The sequence below is a fragment of the Prionailurus bengalensis genome, chromosome D1, assembly GCF_016509475.1.
Source record: "Prionailurus bengalensis isolate Pbe53 chromosome D1, Fcat_Pben_1.1_paternal_pri, whole genome shotgun sequence".
NCBI lineage: Eukaryota > Metazoa > Chordata > Mammalia > Carnivora > Felidae > Prionailurus > Prionailurus bengalensis.
The window spans coordinates 86,671,442-86,687,622 of NC_057346.1; the positions used below are offsets into that span (position 1 = coordinate 86,671,442).

Consider the following 16,181-nt stretch of genomic DNA (forward strand, 5'->3'; position numbering starts at 1 on the left):
AGGCTTCCCCTACCCATCAACACCTTGGCAGGGATGGTTTCAAGGCTGGGCTCCACTGGAACCAAGGACCAGAGCCTCCACATGGCCTCTCCACTCAAACTTCTTACATCAAGCCAAGCAGAGTCACATGGTCTTTTTGACCTGGCTTTAGAAGTCACATAACGTCTCTTTAGCCATGCTCTATTGTTGAAGCAGGTCTAGGCCTGCCTAGTTTTAAGACACTGGGGATAGATCTCATCCCTGAATGGGAGGTGTGTCAAAGAGGTCGAATCTCCATGGCCCCAAACTTGGGCCCTAATGTGGAACATGTTTACCTCATTCTCTCCGAATGGACCCCTTGAGTAGCCATAATTATGAAGAATGATAAAAAGTCAGGGTGTGTAGAGTCCTCATTTCTTGAGGACAAGGGTTCATGGCAGTTTTATGTAAACCAGTATTTATCCCCAGTTTCATAAATACATTATAGAACATCTCCTTCTAATTTTGGCCCAGTCTTGTGATAATTGAAATATACAATGGCATTTTGATATAAGCCTTCTGACATTCACATCTCTTTTGTGACCCTAAAATTGAATCATTAAGCATTTGGCTTAAAAAATATTACCAACAAATGAGCACTGAAGAACTACCTGCCCGTTGCCTGAACATCAGAGATGGAATAAGACTCATGAGAGTAGAATGGAGTAAGAGAGAGTGGAAGGCATGAGAATGAAATAAGACCCAGAGACGTTTCTATCACTTTATCAAAGTTTTCGCCTAGTTAGCATGGATGATTAGCATGGATGATAAAACGCTGTCCTAAGCGTTTTATATACATGATCTTGTTTATTCCTTTCAATAACCCTGTGAGGTGACTGTTATACCCATTTTCCAGATGAGGAAACTGAGGCTTAGAGAAATTAAGTAACTCTCTCAAAGTCGTACAGCTACTAAATGGCTCACTCATTCACTCACCCAACCAATACTTAGTAAGTGCCTACTATGTGCCAGGCACTGACCTAGGAGCTGAGATGATAGCAGTGAACAAAACAGACAAAAATGCCTGCCCTAGTGAAGCATACATTGAAGCAGAGAGTGGAGAAACAAACAATAACATATAAATAATACATATATATAGCATATCAGGTGATGAGTGCTATGGAGAAAACTAAATAAGGAAAGCAGAATCTGGACTGTAAGGGTGGGGGTAAGTTATTGGTTCATATAGAGCGGTCAGGTGGCTTCACCGCAGAGCGGGCATCCAAGCAAGTACCTGAAGGAGATGAGGGAGGGAGACAGGTGGAAATATGGAAAGAGGGAACAGTGCTGGAGCTCAGGAAAAGAATTTGACCCCAGGTCTGTCTGGCCTAAGCCCATGCTTATAATCCCTGTGTTTATAGGACTTGGTATAACCCTGGGATGGCTCTTAACTCAGTGCTGCTCATATTTGAGCACACAAAGAATCATGGGGAATTCTTGATACAACTGAGATTCCTGGGCCACCTCCAGAGATTTTGAGGCACTAAGTCCCCTGTAGGGTCTAAAAGCTCACATCTGTAACAAGTACTCAGATTAGTGACCACTCTTTGAGAAGCAATGTTAAAGAAACTTAGCAAAATGGGGCATAAATGGCAGAGAAAGTCCTGTGGGGTTGCAGGAATGCTTATGGATGCTGCCATTTAACATTAATTCCCAGTATTCCCACCCCCACCTTACCAACCCCCCCCCAAAAGCTGGCTGTTACCTGCTACACATACACGCACACACACACACACACACACACACACGCATACACACATGCAAACACATGCACACACACATATGCTAGGTCAAATCCCCAACAGATATAACCTCTCAATTATCACTTTATCTAGTATTAATTGAAAAGCCAAGACCTTAGTCAGAAATTCTGGCCCAACTCATAGCAGTTGTGTATCTTGGGCAAGTCACTTAACCTTTCTGGGCCTGATTCCTTATTTGTAAAATGGCCAGATGGGGCTTAATGATTCCAAAGGTCTCCTTTAGCAATAAAATTCTGTTTTATATGTATGCTAAGTCTGTAGGGTTAGGAATAAAAGAAAAATTCTAGGTATTATGTGAAACTACTAAGACGCACAGATTGTAGTTTTAAATTTGGGAATAAAGATATGCAGAGGTTTTCATTTTTTAGTAAAGTTTGGTGAGAGGGGGAGGCATTTGATAAAGAGTGAGTCCTTCCCCTACCTAGCAAAGCATTAACCCCATTCTGTGAGGTAACAAAGTGACATAAGGAAGAAGGAGAGGAAAGAGAATTGGAGAAAGTACACACAGATTATAGATGGTGCATGTCATAATGTTGACAATGATGCTACCCGCCATTTTTCAGCCCCTTGCTGGGAGCCAGCACCCCATGATCTGGGAGTTGAATGAAATAATTTACCTTTACCATATTTCTTTGTCTTTCAGATTCAAGACCCTTCCAGATTCTTCCAGATTTTTCTGTTCTCACTAGTGGTTCACTCTCTGTGGCCTCCAGTCCAGAGTTTTAGTTCAAAGGAAGGTACACAGGCCAGACTTGTCCATAAAATGCAGGTATATGATGAAGATTACATGGCCTGGGAGAGGGAAGGCTGAATCTGACCAAACCAAATCCATTCTGAGGTTTGCCTGAGAGGTCATCGCCTTGGCAAAGCTTTCAGCAGGTTCTTAACCTGTAAAATGAGCAGAATTGCTGTGGTTTCTACAACCTCCTGGATGCAGAAGTACCAAGAATTGAGTGTGCAGCCATGAGAGCAAGATGCTACTGATGCTGAGCATGCAAAATACGCAAGTGCCAGAATAGTATAGTAGTGATGTGAGGCCAGGTACTGAAGACAGTTAGAACCTCGTTTGCCTTTTTAATATTAATAATCACCAAGGAAGGGGCACCTGGCTGACCCAGTGAGTGGAACATGTGACTCGATCTCAAGGTTGTGAGTTTGAGCCTCATATTGGGTATAGAGATTACATAAAAATAAAATCTTAACAACAACAACAACAACAACAACTAAAGACACTGATTGAATACCTACACTTTGCCAGTTGCAGTACAAAGTCCTTTGCTTCTAGAACCTCTCTGGATTCCTATGATTACCCTAAGTGGTGGGTCCCATTATCATTTCTATTTTCTGAATGAGGGCACTGAAGCTCAGAGAAGTAAAATTACTTTCTCCCAAGGTCATAAAGCTATTAGGTGGCTGAGCTGGGATTTGAACCGGGAACTGTGTCGCCCCCTAATTTGGGTGGTTAATACTGTGTGCTATAGCCTGGCCTCCGTGCATTCAGTTGTGTATTTCTTGGAACAGTAACATTGGGTGTCTTCATAAATCTATAAACTGATGCTCTAGGAACATTGACATAGCTACACAATTTGGCTTGAATTTAAATCCATCTGTTTGGGCTATAACTTCATTCGATCTCTCTTTTATCTTTGCTTTTTGATTAGGTTTCACTCCCCGAGAATGATATAGTCTACCCTTCTCAAATTCCTCAATGACTGACTCCCTTCCTAGAAGAAAAGGGGTAGGGTTATTACCCAGGAGCCTCTTGACAGTGAAAAGAAGGAAGAGGAAAATACACTCTGAGCTCCAAGACCCTTAAGCTGATTGTTGAGATCATTTCTCAGCCTCAGCTTCAAATGGCCTAGGGAGCCCTGCCTGCCTGCCCACCCTCCCTGAGAAAGGACAATCCGATTGTAAATATTATCTGTGCTTCTAGGAACATTCGAATGGTAATACCCAAGCAATTACTTTCCTTTCAAGATCATTAAACACAAATCAGACTTGTATTTTAATAGGGCTGCCAATGTCGTTAATGGTGGGGAGGGTGGCATGAAGGGTGAGGTTTTTCCTCTAATGGCTGAATGTTTACATTATTACCCTTCCTGAGAAGCTTTGCTGGGGGAGGTTGCTCAGTGCCGCAGAAGCATTTCTTTGCTTTCTTGCATACCGGAATTCTACCCTTCTTTTGCCACATGTAGCTTCGGAGCATTTTGGAGGAATGGCCTGTGACCTCCCTTCCACCCTCCCCTGTTACCCACAGTGTCCCCACAAACATGGCAGCGTCCCAGGGAAGGAAGAGGACTCTGGAAAGAGTGAACAGTGACTTTTACACAGGAGGCTCACTCTCTCAACTGGGATCCTAGCTCCCTACTCGCTTCCTCCCATTGAAAGGAACACAGGTGGGGCGCCTGGGTGGCGCAGTCGGTTAAGCGTCCGACTTCAGCCAGGTCACGATCTCACGGTCCGGGAGTTCGAGCCCCGCGTCAGGCTCTGGGCTGATGGCTCGGAGCCTGGAGCCTGTTTCCGATTCTGTGTTTCCCTCTCTCTCTGGCCCTCCCCCGTTCATGCTCTGTCTCTCTCTGTCCCAAAAATAAATAAAAAACGTTGAAAAAAAAATTTAAAAAAAAAAAAAAAAAAGAAAGGAACACAGGTACTAAAAATGGTGCCAGAGGAGCCAGTCAGGAGGCCTGAGTCCTCTGCTCCCATTCAAAGCAGAGGCATAGGGTGGATGGGAAGTTTGTATGGCTTGTTCTCCTCTTTTTCCTGACTCCCTGGTTTCCTGGTGGCACTTCAGAGACCAGGAAGAGATGAGCTGGTGCTTCGGTAGAAGTTGCCACTGGAGTCTGTGAGGGGGCTCTTGGAAGACAGGAGGTGCTAATGCCAGGGGTGGGGTGGACCGTTCCTCACCCGGCGCTGCTGTGCCACTGTGGGTCCCTTTGCTGTGGACCACACAGCACGTCCTCTGGTCCCTCCCCCAGGACCCTGTGGAGACCCGAGTGGCTCTCTGTGGAGTGAGGTTCAGGTTCACTCAGAAACCATCCTGTACCCAAACATTCCTCCTATTTGGCAGCTGGAGTCAGTGTTTTGCCAGGGTCTGATGCTTTTCACTGTTGATTGAGAAATTACACGGCAAATAGAAATTTTAAATGTTGGGTGGGTCAGAGGATGCTATTTGGGTTGTGTTTTCCTTTGAACTTGTGCTCTGGTTTTTTCATTTTTTAAAAAAACTGTATTGATTAGTAACTGACAAGTCTAATTGTATATATTGAAAGTGTGCAATGTGACCATTTGATATGCATATACATCATAGAAAGACTTATGAGTTCATTGCGAACTGTATTTCTAAAGCATAGAAAAACAGGGTATGTATGCTCAGACCACATCTCTAGAGAACAAAGTAGTCAGGGCACAGGCTTTGGAATCAGATTGCCCCCAGTTTTAATTGTCTCAGTTGTTACTAACTGTGTGACCTCAGGAAGTTTGTTTGAACTCTCTTGATTTCTTCATCTGTAAAATGGAAGGGAGGGGAGGCACATGCAGAGGTTAATAATACTTATTTCATAGGATTTTTATGAGGATTAGATATGTGTAAGGTCCTTCACATAGGCTGCTTCATGGGAAGGGCTTAATTATTTTTCTATTCTGTAATCAGTGGCCTTTGGCTGCTACAGACCCAAACACTAAATATACAGATAAAACCAAGTGGTTTACTTATCTCTAAGGTTAATGTAACTGATGTCACAGTCATTCTGAATATCAGCTTTTGGTGGAAGGGGGGAGACCAAGAAATAAGCCCTACTGAGTTCACAGTTCTGTGGAGAATGTGTTGCTCTCCATTTGTCCCAGGTATGTGAGGAAGCAAATTCTCCCTGGTACGTGTTCTTCTTCGCGATGTATATTCATTTCCTTTTTTTTTTCTTCTGTTTGCAGGTGCCGTCCTGGTGATTTTATAAAAATTATATTTGTACCTACTCAGTACATTATCCTGGGAATGGGGCCCAGAATATGCGTTATGGTCATTGATCAAGAGACAAAATGGCAGCTGAAATGGCTTTCCACTGGGCACAGAGTGACAGGAAGCTTGGTATACGGAGGGAGAGCTATGTTTGCCCAAGGCCCCGAATGAGGTTCATGGTTCCAGAGCCATCTATTGTGCTCAGATCAATTAATAACAGACATAGCCATGCCCACTGATTTCATCAGTGTGTCTCCTAGCTTCTTCTTCTGGCCTGGTCTGTTTACCTTTCTGAGGTTTTATTATTGGACAAGCACAAGTTCAGACTTGGGTCCTTTCAGTGCCTAGTCTACTGGCTTATTCAAGAAGAGATCTCTGGGGATTGGAATCTCAATATTCTGCTCTAGAAGACCTCCATTTGTGTCCCCAGAGACCAGAAGTACCTGAAAAGCATCATTCTGAGGAATGTGCAGCTAAGGTTTTGCCTTGAACTTTTCTCACTAATAAGGTTAATGATGTAATGATAGTCCCAACTATAGCCTTTGGTACTAAGCCCCCTGTAGAGATGTGAGTAGATCAGTGGTAAGAACTTTCAGTGCATTCTCATTTTGAGCTCATAGAATGGGTGACTGATACATGCCCAGAGTTCAATTACACGAGGGGCTTGTTGCTGTACCTCTGATCTCTTGCGTGAATTCACTAGTTTTCATGGTCCAAAGTAGACGGGTTTGACATATCCAAGTCAAGGCTGGCTGACTTCCATTGGGGAGCTAGTGGAGAGAGTTATTTTCAAAGTTTAATATCATGTTTTCCTCTATAAAATAGTATCTGTTAATTAAGGAAAAATTAAGATTCTTATTTACAAATAAGTAGAAAGAATAAGTACAAATAAGAGAAGAAAATTATCCATAGTGCCACCACTTAAAGATAACCAGTTTTAGCATTTGGAGATACTTCTTTCCATTTTTTTTTTCTACTTGTGGATCTTTTTTTTTTTTAACACAGTGTGTTTGTACAATACACAGGATTTTTTCCTATTAACATTATGCTGTAAACACATTATTGAAAACTCTTAATAAATGTAATTTTAATAACTATACAATGTTTTGTGGTAAAACTTATCTGACCTTTTCTATATATTAGGTACTTAAGTTGTTTTTGATTGTCTGTAATTATAAATAATATCATGATAAATATCTATGAGCATAAAACTTTTTTATTACTTAAGATTATTTCCTTAAATCAGAGTCCCAGCATTAAAATTACTGGGTCAGAAGGGATAGACATTTTATAGCTCTTAACCCATAATGCGAAGTGGAAATTATTTTGCTGGGGAAGAGAGTGGCTGAATGGTTATTCATATTTCTAAGGCTTTCTTTTTTGTGTATTTATATACCAACCAAGGCACTATAAGATTGAGGCTTGCTAGATGTTAATTTTTCAACATTAAGCACTTGAGGTAGTGTATGAAATATTATTGCCCTTCAAAAGAGTGATATCTGTAAATAATATCAGGACCCTAAATCAAACATGCTTCAACAAAAAAGACCATTTTCTGGCTCATTAATTAAAACTCTAGAGGCAATATGCATTCAGGCATGGTTGGATCCAGGACCTTGATTTTTGTCTCCCTAACCTTTGGCTTTGTTTTATTCTCTACTGGACTAATTCTTAGGCAAGGTCTCCTCGTTTGCTCATAAGATTATTCTAGAAGCTCTATCTTCACTCTATCTTCCTAGCAGCTCTAGTGGAAAAAGCTTACCTCTTTCCCGGTAGTCTCAGCAAAATTCCAGAATGGAGACTTCTTGGCTCTGATTGGCTTAAAATGACTCATGTGACTGTGGCCTGGGGGTTATTACACTCTCCTTGGCCCAGTCTGGCTTACAGCCTTTTCCCTGCAGCTGGACAAGGACTCATCTTCACCTAAACCAACACTGACTGAGAATGGGAGAGACATAGCCCTCCCAGAGAGAATGAGGAGGGTGTTACTTGAAGATGGGGGATGAGTGCCAGCCAAAGCAAGAATAGCAAGTGTCCATTAAAAAGCAGTCCTCTTTCAGGGTGCTCCCTAGAACGCTTCCTCTAGAATAAGAACCTCAAACAAGGTATTATGGCCTTGCTAAAGATAGGAGCTGAGCCCTCGTGACCCTCTACAGGAATCACATGATCATTATCATCAGGTAAACAGACCACCATGGAAGCTATCTCTAGGAAACCAAACTCATTTCTTCCCTATTCATTTGGCAAATATTTATTTTAGCACGTACCATGTATCATTTCAGCATTGATTCAGCTGCCAATGTCCTAGGTGCTGGGGACACAATGATTCCCATCCAATCTTGCCTTCTGGTTTAACCTTTTGAATGTTCAAATGAATTGCCTGAGATGTCTCTGATGCACGCTGGCTGTCCATAGGCCACGTATATGTTTATTTACAACTGGAATGGCTCATTGCTGCTCTGGCTGGCTGGGCTATAATTTGCTCAGGCACTTAAGCTTACTATAAAAAAAAAAAAAAAAACCACTGCTTCTTCACTAGCCTTAATTTGGCTGTTTTGTTTGTACTGGAGATTGTCTAGATGGAGCGAGCATTCAACTTAAATGCAGCAGAAATGTAAAATAGGGCATGTGAAAGAAAAAGGTAAGAATTGCTAATAAATCCCCTCAAATGAAGAGTGACTTTCAATTTGGCCCTTGAAGGTATTTGCATAACCTAATTTCCTGCTCCGGGATCTTTGCTATTATCCATTCACATATGGAAAAATAGAGAGTAGTCATTTGTGCTGTTACTTGAATAATAGTCATTTGTAATTTTACTTGAATGTGCCAACAAATTTTAGTCAGAAACGTCTCCCTAGAGCATGATCTCCCCAAACTCTGTGACCAACAGAGGTATTGAAATTAGTGAATGCGTGCTCATTCATTCAGCAAACATTGATTGAGCCGTGTACCAGGCACTGTTCTGAGAGCATTCTTGAGCCAAACAAAGATACTGAGGTCAACAAATCAAGACGCAATACCTCTAAATTTGAGGAAGAGTCAGCAAAGCAAAGAAGACAAAGCCTTGTGAGTGTGGAAGCAGAAGACCTTTCACTGTCACACCTCCTCCATGACCCCGGCCAGGTGGCTTTGTCTTCCCGCCTTCATCCGGCTGATCTTGTCATTTGAGAGGCAGCGGCAGGAAAGGTAAAGAGGAGGCCACACTCTGAGCCGGTTAGAAGCTTATGTAATAACCTCTCCGAGGCTTGTGTTCTTTTCTCAGTTCCCCACTTACCAGCTGCGTGAGCTGGGGTGAGTTTCTTATCTCTGATCTCAGTGTTCTCAACTGTAACATGGGGTTTCAAAGAGACCTGTCTCCGAATTGTGTGTGAGAAACGCCTGAGATACTGCATTTAGAGAACCCAGCCTACTGCCTGCTGTGGAATGAGGTCTCATCGAATGTGACCTGCCACTTCTACCGTTACTGCTACTATTACAGTTGTTGTAATCGTTGCCTTGGCTGACATATCTATTTAGTGAGGCTTGTAACGTACCAGGTACACTCTCGTGATGGGGATAGAGCCCTGAATAAACGGGAAGGTTCCTGCTGACAAGGAGCTTAAATTCTAGTGTAGAATTATTATTTATTACTCATAATAAATTAGTAAACAAACGAGCACATTGATCATATAAGTTCAGATAGTGAAATGTGCTCTGAAGGAGACAAAATGGAAAGACATAACACACAGTGGCTGGAGATAGGGGAGTCTTTAGGTAGGGAGACATTTGGTGGAATATGTGAATGCTGGGAAGGCAGCAGTTGTGTCAAAAACCTGAAGGAAGGCTGTGGCTGACACCTAATTGTCACTTATTCCAGCTTCATTTGCAACAAATAATAAATAAACATCCCTTTTGAGAATGCCGATCAGGGGTTTAAGACAGAGAGCTCAGGTTCAACTTCAATGACCTGTAATACATTCAGAGAGGTATCTGATGCTAATACTTCTCACTTCTCTCTGTGTCTTCTCTCCCTCCCTCCCTGCCTCCCTTTCCTTCCCTCCCTGTCTCTCTCCCTCTCTGCCTCTCTCTCCCTCCTCCCTCCTCCCTTCCTCCTCCTGCTCTCTTCCTCCCTCCTCCTCCTCCCTCCCTGAGCCCTCCCTCCTCTTCTCTCCTGCCCTTCTCCTGTCATTCCCTGCTCCCTCTTGACTTTGAGCCTTTAGGTTTTTGGTTCCCTCTGTCTGGAATTCCTTCTTTCTTTTATTTTTTTATTTTTTTTATTTTTTTTCAACGTTTATTTATTTTTGGGACAGAGAGAGACAGAGCATGAATGGGGGAGGGGCAGAGAGAGAGGGAGACACAGAATCGGAAACAGGCTCCAGGCTCTGAGCCGGCAGCCCAGAGCCCGACGCGAGGCTCAAACTCACGGACCACGAGATGGTGACCTGGCTGAAGTCGGACGCTTAACCGACTGCGCCACCCAGGCACCCCAGGAATTCCTTCTTTCTTACTGGAGGTCCCATCTTTACCTGCTGGCTAATTTTTTACTCTTCCTTCAAGATTCAGAGCAGTTTGCAATTACTGTGTGAAGCTGTCCTGTTTCTGCTTTCCCCATCCTGTATCCTTTTCATCTCCCACCATTGAGTTCAGAACCTCTTCTATCTGCCCACATTATTCTACGGGATGATAGCTATTAATTTACATGTCCTTCTCCCTCAGTAGAACAGGAGCTCCTAAAGAACAAGTTCTGTGTGCTATTTATATCTGTGTCCAGGCAACTTCGCCCAGCACTGTCCAACAGAACTTTCCGTGATGATGAAAACATTCCATGTCTTCACTGTCCAACACAGTAGCCACAGAGGATTTTGAGCACTTGAAATGTGGCCAGTGCTAGTGAGAAAGTGAATTTTTAATTTAACTTAATTTTAATGAAGTTGAGATAGCCACATGTGGCTGATGGCCACCATATTATTGGACCGTGTAGATTAGCACTTTATGTAGCACACATCTGATGTCAAACAAATGACTCTTGCAAGAGCATACAGTTGCCGAACTCTGTTTTTTATATGATAGTAAGTTCTTGAAAGATCTATTAGTACATTTTCTTTTTAATGACTTTGATCCCTTAAATCCGTTAATACTTTCCTCTCACTTGATTCACTAGGTCAAAATAGTCACTTATTAATTCATTATCCTATTGTGACTAAGCATATAAGCTCTGGGCTCAAACAGAACCCGAGTCTGATCTAGATTCACCACTTACCAGTATTACTAGTCATGTACCCACAGCCAAGTTATTTAAACTCTCTGGAACTCAGTTTCCTTATTTGCTAAATGGTAATATTAATAACAGCCAGATCAAGGTTATTTGTGCTGATTAAATGAGATAATGCATGAAGATTATTGAGCACATTGCTTGGCACATAGTTAGCATTCAAAACATTGAGCAACTGTTATGTATTCTTTCATTCATGCAAATCACATTTATTGAGCACCTACTATGTTCCAGATGCTATGCTAAAGGATTGGAGGTAAAACCCTTCCAAGACAATGAGAACAAAAATAGGAATATAAGCAAAATTGTGGATTCAAAAGGACATGTTATAATATGAGCATCCACACCTTATGTTTTAACCAAAAAAAAAGTCTTACTGAAGTATTTTCTTTTCAAAGGGATAAATTTTATCCCAAATTATTTTTTTTAAACCTACAGGCCCAGAATTTGCACCCACACCGTTAAGCCCTTGATCTGTGTTTGTTAATTCATGCTTAGTCTGGGTCAACATTCTTTTTCATCATCAGGTAATGAATTTGTGTGTGGCATTAAGCTTTTATATCGTGAAATCCAGCTCAAAAAGGAAGATTTTTCTGCTCCTCAGAGGACTGTGTTTTCTGACTTTGATGTATCATTTATGCATCTCATCCATTATTGATGTGTTACAGCTTTTACACGAGGCACCAAACGTTTGAAATAAAAATAAAACTACATCGTCCTGATCTCTTTCTTGTCCATACTGTTTTTAGAGTACAAGAGATTCTTGTGTTCTGCAGAATTCACTTTGAAGCCCCTTTTCTTTGAACGCAAATGGCAGGAGGGGCCCCAAACAACCCGGTCTTTCCTATTTCATGGAAGAGCTGCGTGCACGTGTCTAATTTTAAATTCTGAAGTGCAAATGTCATGTAATGAAAGTATCAGCAGTTACTTAAATGTGGTTAAATATGGAAACTCAGCATAAAGTCGATGTTTATTTGCAGACGGTGACAGTGATAAGGGCAGGAGCCTTCCTGATAAGTGGCTTTCAGCCACTGTTAATCGGCTGATGGATGGATTGGTGCGAGGCTGGTCACAAGGAAGCTCTCATCCTCTGTAATGGAACTCGCTCATCCGTCTAGCAGAGGGAGGCAGGGAGGAAGGGAGGGAGAGAGAGGGTGAGAGGGAGAGTGAGCGAGCGACCAAGAGAGAGAGAGAGACAGAGATGGAGAGAGGCCATGTGCACAGTTGATTCCATTATTCTGCCCAAGGCAACCTCTATTGCTAGTGAGAGGAGGCAAATATCAGGAAACTTTGACCCAAATCAGAATAGAAACTTTAAGATTCACAGAATGTCATAACTGGAAGAGATCCTGGCAGTCATCTAATCCAACCCCTGGATTTTTAGATGAGGAAATTTCCATGCAAGAAATTGCACCAGCATTTATTAATCAATGCACATGTATTTACTTTCTGCTTAAAACCTACAGCTGGCTGCACAGTGCCCTTAAGGCAATTCTTTAGTAAGACATCAAGGCCCTTTATGGACTGGATTCTGCCTCTCTTTCTTTCATCCCTCCTCGTGCATGCTATACTTCCACCAGAGAGTTCCAGTACTTTGAGCTTCTTGCTTGGGCAACTTCTGTTGAAGCTTTAGAGGGCTGCTTGGATGCCACCTCCACAAAGGTTTCCCCAACTCCCTAAGTCTGGGATAGGTATGCTGTCATCTCTGTTCTTTTTCCTCTCATAGCAGCTGCCTGTCATGTTAATCTGTTTACTGTCTGTCTCTCTTACTTGAGCAGGAGCTCTTTGAGTGCTAGGACATCATCTCATCATAACTCTATCTCCAGGACTTTGCAAGGTGCCTGGCACATAGTAGGTGCTCATTAAATATCTGATGACGAAATGGAGTGTCTCATTATATTATATGGCAACCACTCGAGCAGACACTAGAAACATAAAACTGAGTAAAACACAGTTTCTGTTCTGGAATAAGTCCAGTTAATTCATTCCATTTATTCATGTCTCTGCCTACATATGACATTTTGCCAATGTGTCACATTTGAACTAGTCACATTTCTTGGTTTTGAGAAAGGTTTAGCTAGACACTTGAAATTCCCAAATTTTCAAACAATGCTTAATAATATCACTACTGCTAGAAATCTGACAAAAGGAACCTCAGATAATTTGACCCCAATTAAGCGGCGCTCTGACAAGTGACAAGAAACAAGCTCATATTTGTTGTTCAAAAGAACCACTGCCAGGGTAATCCCACAGCTAGTAATTATTCTCTCTCATACCAGCTCAGGTGACAGGCAGGAATGAGAAATAAGAGACCTGTAGAATGTTAGGACTTGAAGAGAATTTGCAATCACTTAGCCCAGCCCCCTTCTCTTACAGAAGAGAAAATGGCAGACTGAAGAGAGTAAGTGATTGGTTCAACGTCAAGTGGCTGGCTCATGGGTGCCTTGGGCTTCAGAGCTCCACGGGCCATACCCCTTCTCTGACGAGTTACCATTCGGAACCATGACTCCAAATCTCCCCGTGCCAGATCATTCGTCTTCAGACACATACCTGGCTGTGGTGGTGGGCATTGGCTTTTTGGGGCTGCTCAACAGCCTTTCTGCTTGGTAACAGTGCTCTAATTTTTATTTGGAAGCCTGTCTCTCCCACGCATGAGGAAGCTGACATCACTTCAGCTTTGGGTGTGCATCCCGACTGACTTAAGTCAATCAGCATATTCCACCTAACTCTCTGGTTTTCAGTCTGAGTAGAAAATCAAGAGAGCTCCCCATTGATTCAGACTTAACAAGGATGAGCCCCCTTAAAAAGCCCCCAGGCACTGGGCTCATAAGGGGTTCCTGATACCGGGACAGGGTGAGATCCATGAGCAGGGGCTGCTCTTGGAATAGAGGAATGATTTATAAGTGCCAGCAGGGCCCCTCACTGGCTGCTGGAAGGCCATTTCCATCAAAGACAGAAAGAACAAAGTCAGGTAGAGACACTCCTTGTTCTGGCCATCAGCTCTAGGACACTCACTCCGTTCCACTCGCAGTCTAGGGAAGCCCATTTACTACCATGTTTCAGCCAACAATTTCTGTTTACAAGTAGTCTTCAGTTCCCAGCCCCCAAATCAAGTATTTAATTAAAAAATTAATGAGTTAATCAATCCATGCAAATTATTAGTTCACGGTGCCAGATACCATGTAAAGAATGATGTAAAAAGCTAGCTGGCCCTTCCAATGGCTGTAGACACTGGCCATCAAGCATTTTTCTCAGGCAATTTATTTTAGTTCAGAAAACATTTATGGAGCACCTGCTGCATACCAAGCCTGCATGAGGAAATGCAGAATTGAATAAGATATACTCCTGGTCTTGAGGAGCTCATGTGGTCTAATTGGAGAGTCAGACAGATAAAAAGAGTTACTGACTTCTCATCATGACCTGAAGCCAGTGTTCTGGTCAGATGCAACCAAGAACCTTCCCTGTCTAGGGAGCCTCTGGCTTCAGCTAGGCTCTATTTATTCCATTTCCAAGAGTATCACGAATTTTATTATTTTATTTTATTTTATTTTATTTATTTTAACATTTATTTTTGAGACAGAGAGGGACAGAGCATGAATGGGGGAGGGGCAGAGAGAGAGGGAGACACAGAATCCGAAGCAGGCTCCAGGCTCTGAGCTGTCAGCACAGAGCCAAACGCAGGGCTCGAACTCACGGACCGTGAGATCCTGACCTGAGCTGAAGTCGGATGCTTAACCCACTGAGCCACCAAGGCACCCCCAAGTGTATCACGAATTTTAAAAAATTGTTTTGAAAAGGAACAGTGCCCCTTGGAGGTTAAGGGCTGAGGACCATTGCTGTTATTTCTTGCTAACGAGAGACAATTCCAGGGACCCAGTGTGTATTTTTAAAAACAAGACTGAATAATAGGTTGGGGTTATTTCCGTAGAGCTGCCGTGATGCTAATAAAGAGAAATCCTGGCGAGCCTGGGTAGTGGAAGATGTAGGACCTGGCGGGGGCCGTGGCACCACAAACAAGAACTATTAAACCCCAAACAAAAATACCATGAGCAACAAGGGCTCTCTGGGACAGCTGCCAGCCAGTTGGTACCAATAGATTCAGAAAAAGGCCTGTTGAAAGTGTATTTAAAAGTTCCTAGTGACTCCAGGTTACTAGAATGTACAAGCCTCCAGTTTAAGACAGATCAGTTCTGCGGATGTAATGTACAGCATGGTAACAATAGGGAATGATACTGTTTTTATATTCTAAAGTTGCTAAGAGAGTAGACCTTACACATTCTCATCATAAGAAAAAAAATTATAACCGTATGTGGTGATAGATATTAAGTAGACTGTGGTGGTCATTTCACACTAGACAGATCGTATCATTACATTGTACACTGAAACTAATACAGTGTTATATGCCAATTATATCTCAGTTAAAAAAATTTTTTTAAAGAAGTTTCTAGTGACCCTATGAGAGTTGCCACTTTTTAAAAAGGTACACTGAAAACCCACTCTGTGTTAGCTATTTTAGATGTCAGTTACTTCACTGAATGTTCGTTAACCATCTTTGAAGCGGGTACAGCTGTCTATTCCACAGCCTGGAACAGTGAAGAAAGGTTTGTTGGGAGGCATGTGGGAAGGAAACGCGAGGCTGCTGTAACAGGATCCCACTGACCCTGTGCCGCAGGTAGAAATGAGGTAAACTCCCAAGGCTAGGGGTAAGTGTCAGAGGTATACACGTGCTTGTAGATATCTTAAAATTTATTATTTCCATTGAGAAAGAGAGAAAAAATCCCAAGCAGGCTCTGCACTGTCAACACAGAGCCCGATGCGGACTCGAACTCACAAACCGTGGGATCGTGACTTGAGCCAAAATCAAGAGTCACAGACCTAACCGACTGAGTCACCCAAGTGGCCCTTGTAGACTTTTTTATTGGGAAACATATCACACATAAATATGTGCATTGTGTATATGTTGTTTAAAGAGTAATGATAAAACCAACCCTCTTATAGTTATCATCAAGCTTCATGTTGTTACCATTTTGTTTGAGGTCTGGTCTCTTGTTCCCTTTCCTTTGTCATCTATATATGTATATATTATTTAGTTTTGCCTGTTGTTTTTTTTTAACAGAATGATGCATTATATATTCTCCCGTGATTTAATACTTCAACATTATGTTTTAGTGATTCATCCAAATTGATTCATGTAACT

At 42.3% G+C, this 16,181-nt stretch overlaps 1 long non-coding RNA gene across 1 annotated transcript; it reads right to left on the reverse strand.

The window, feature by feature from the left end:
- Positions 1-2,130: 2,130 nt before the first annotated feature.
- LOC122482690 lies at positions 2,131-6,505 on the reverse strand. The gene is made up of 2 exons (XR_006297211.1): positions 6,410-6,505; positions 2,131-2,669 (listed from the first exon to the last, which is right to left on the reverse strand). It is a non-coding gene; the product is annotated as an uncharacterized LOC122482690 (long non-coding RNA).
- Positions 6,506-16,181: the final 9,676 nt, after the last annotated feature.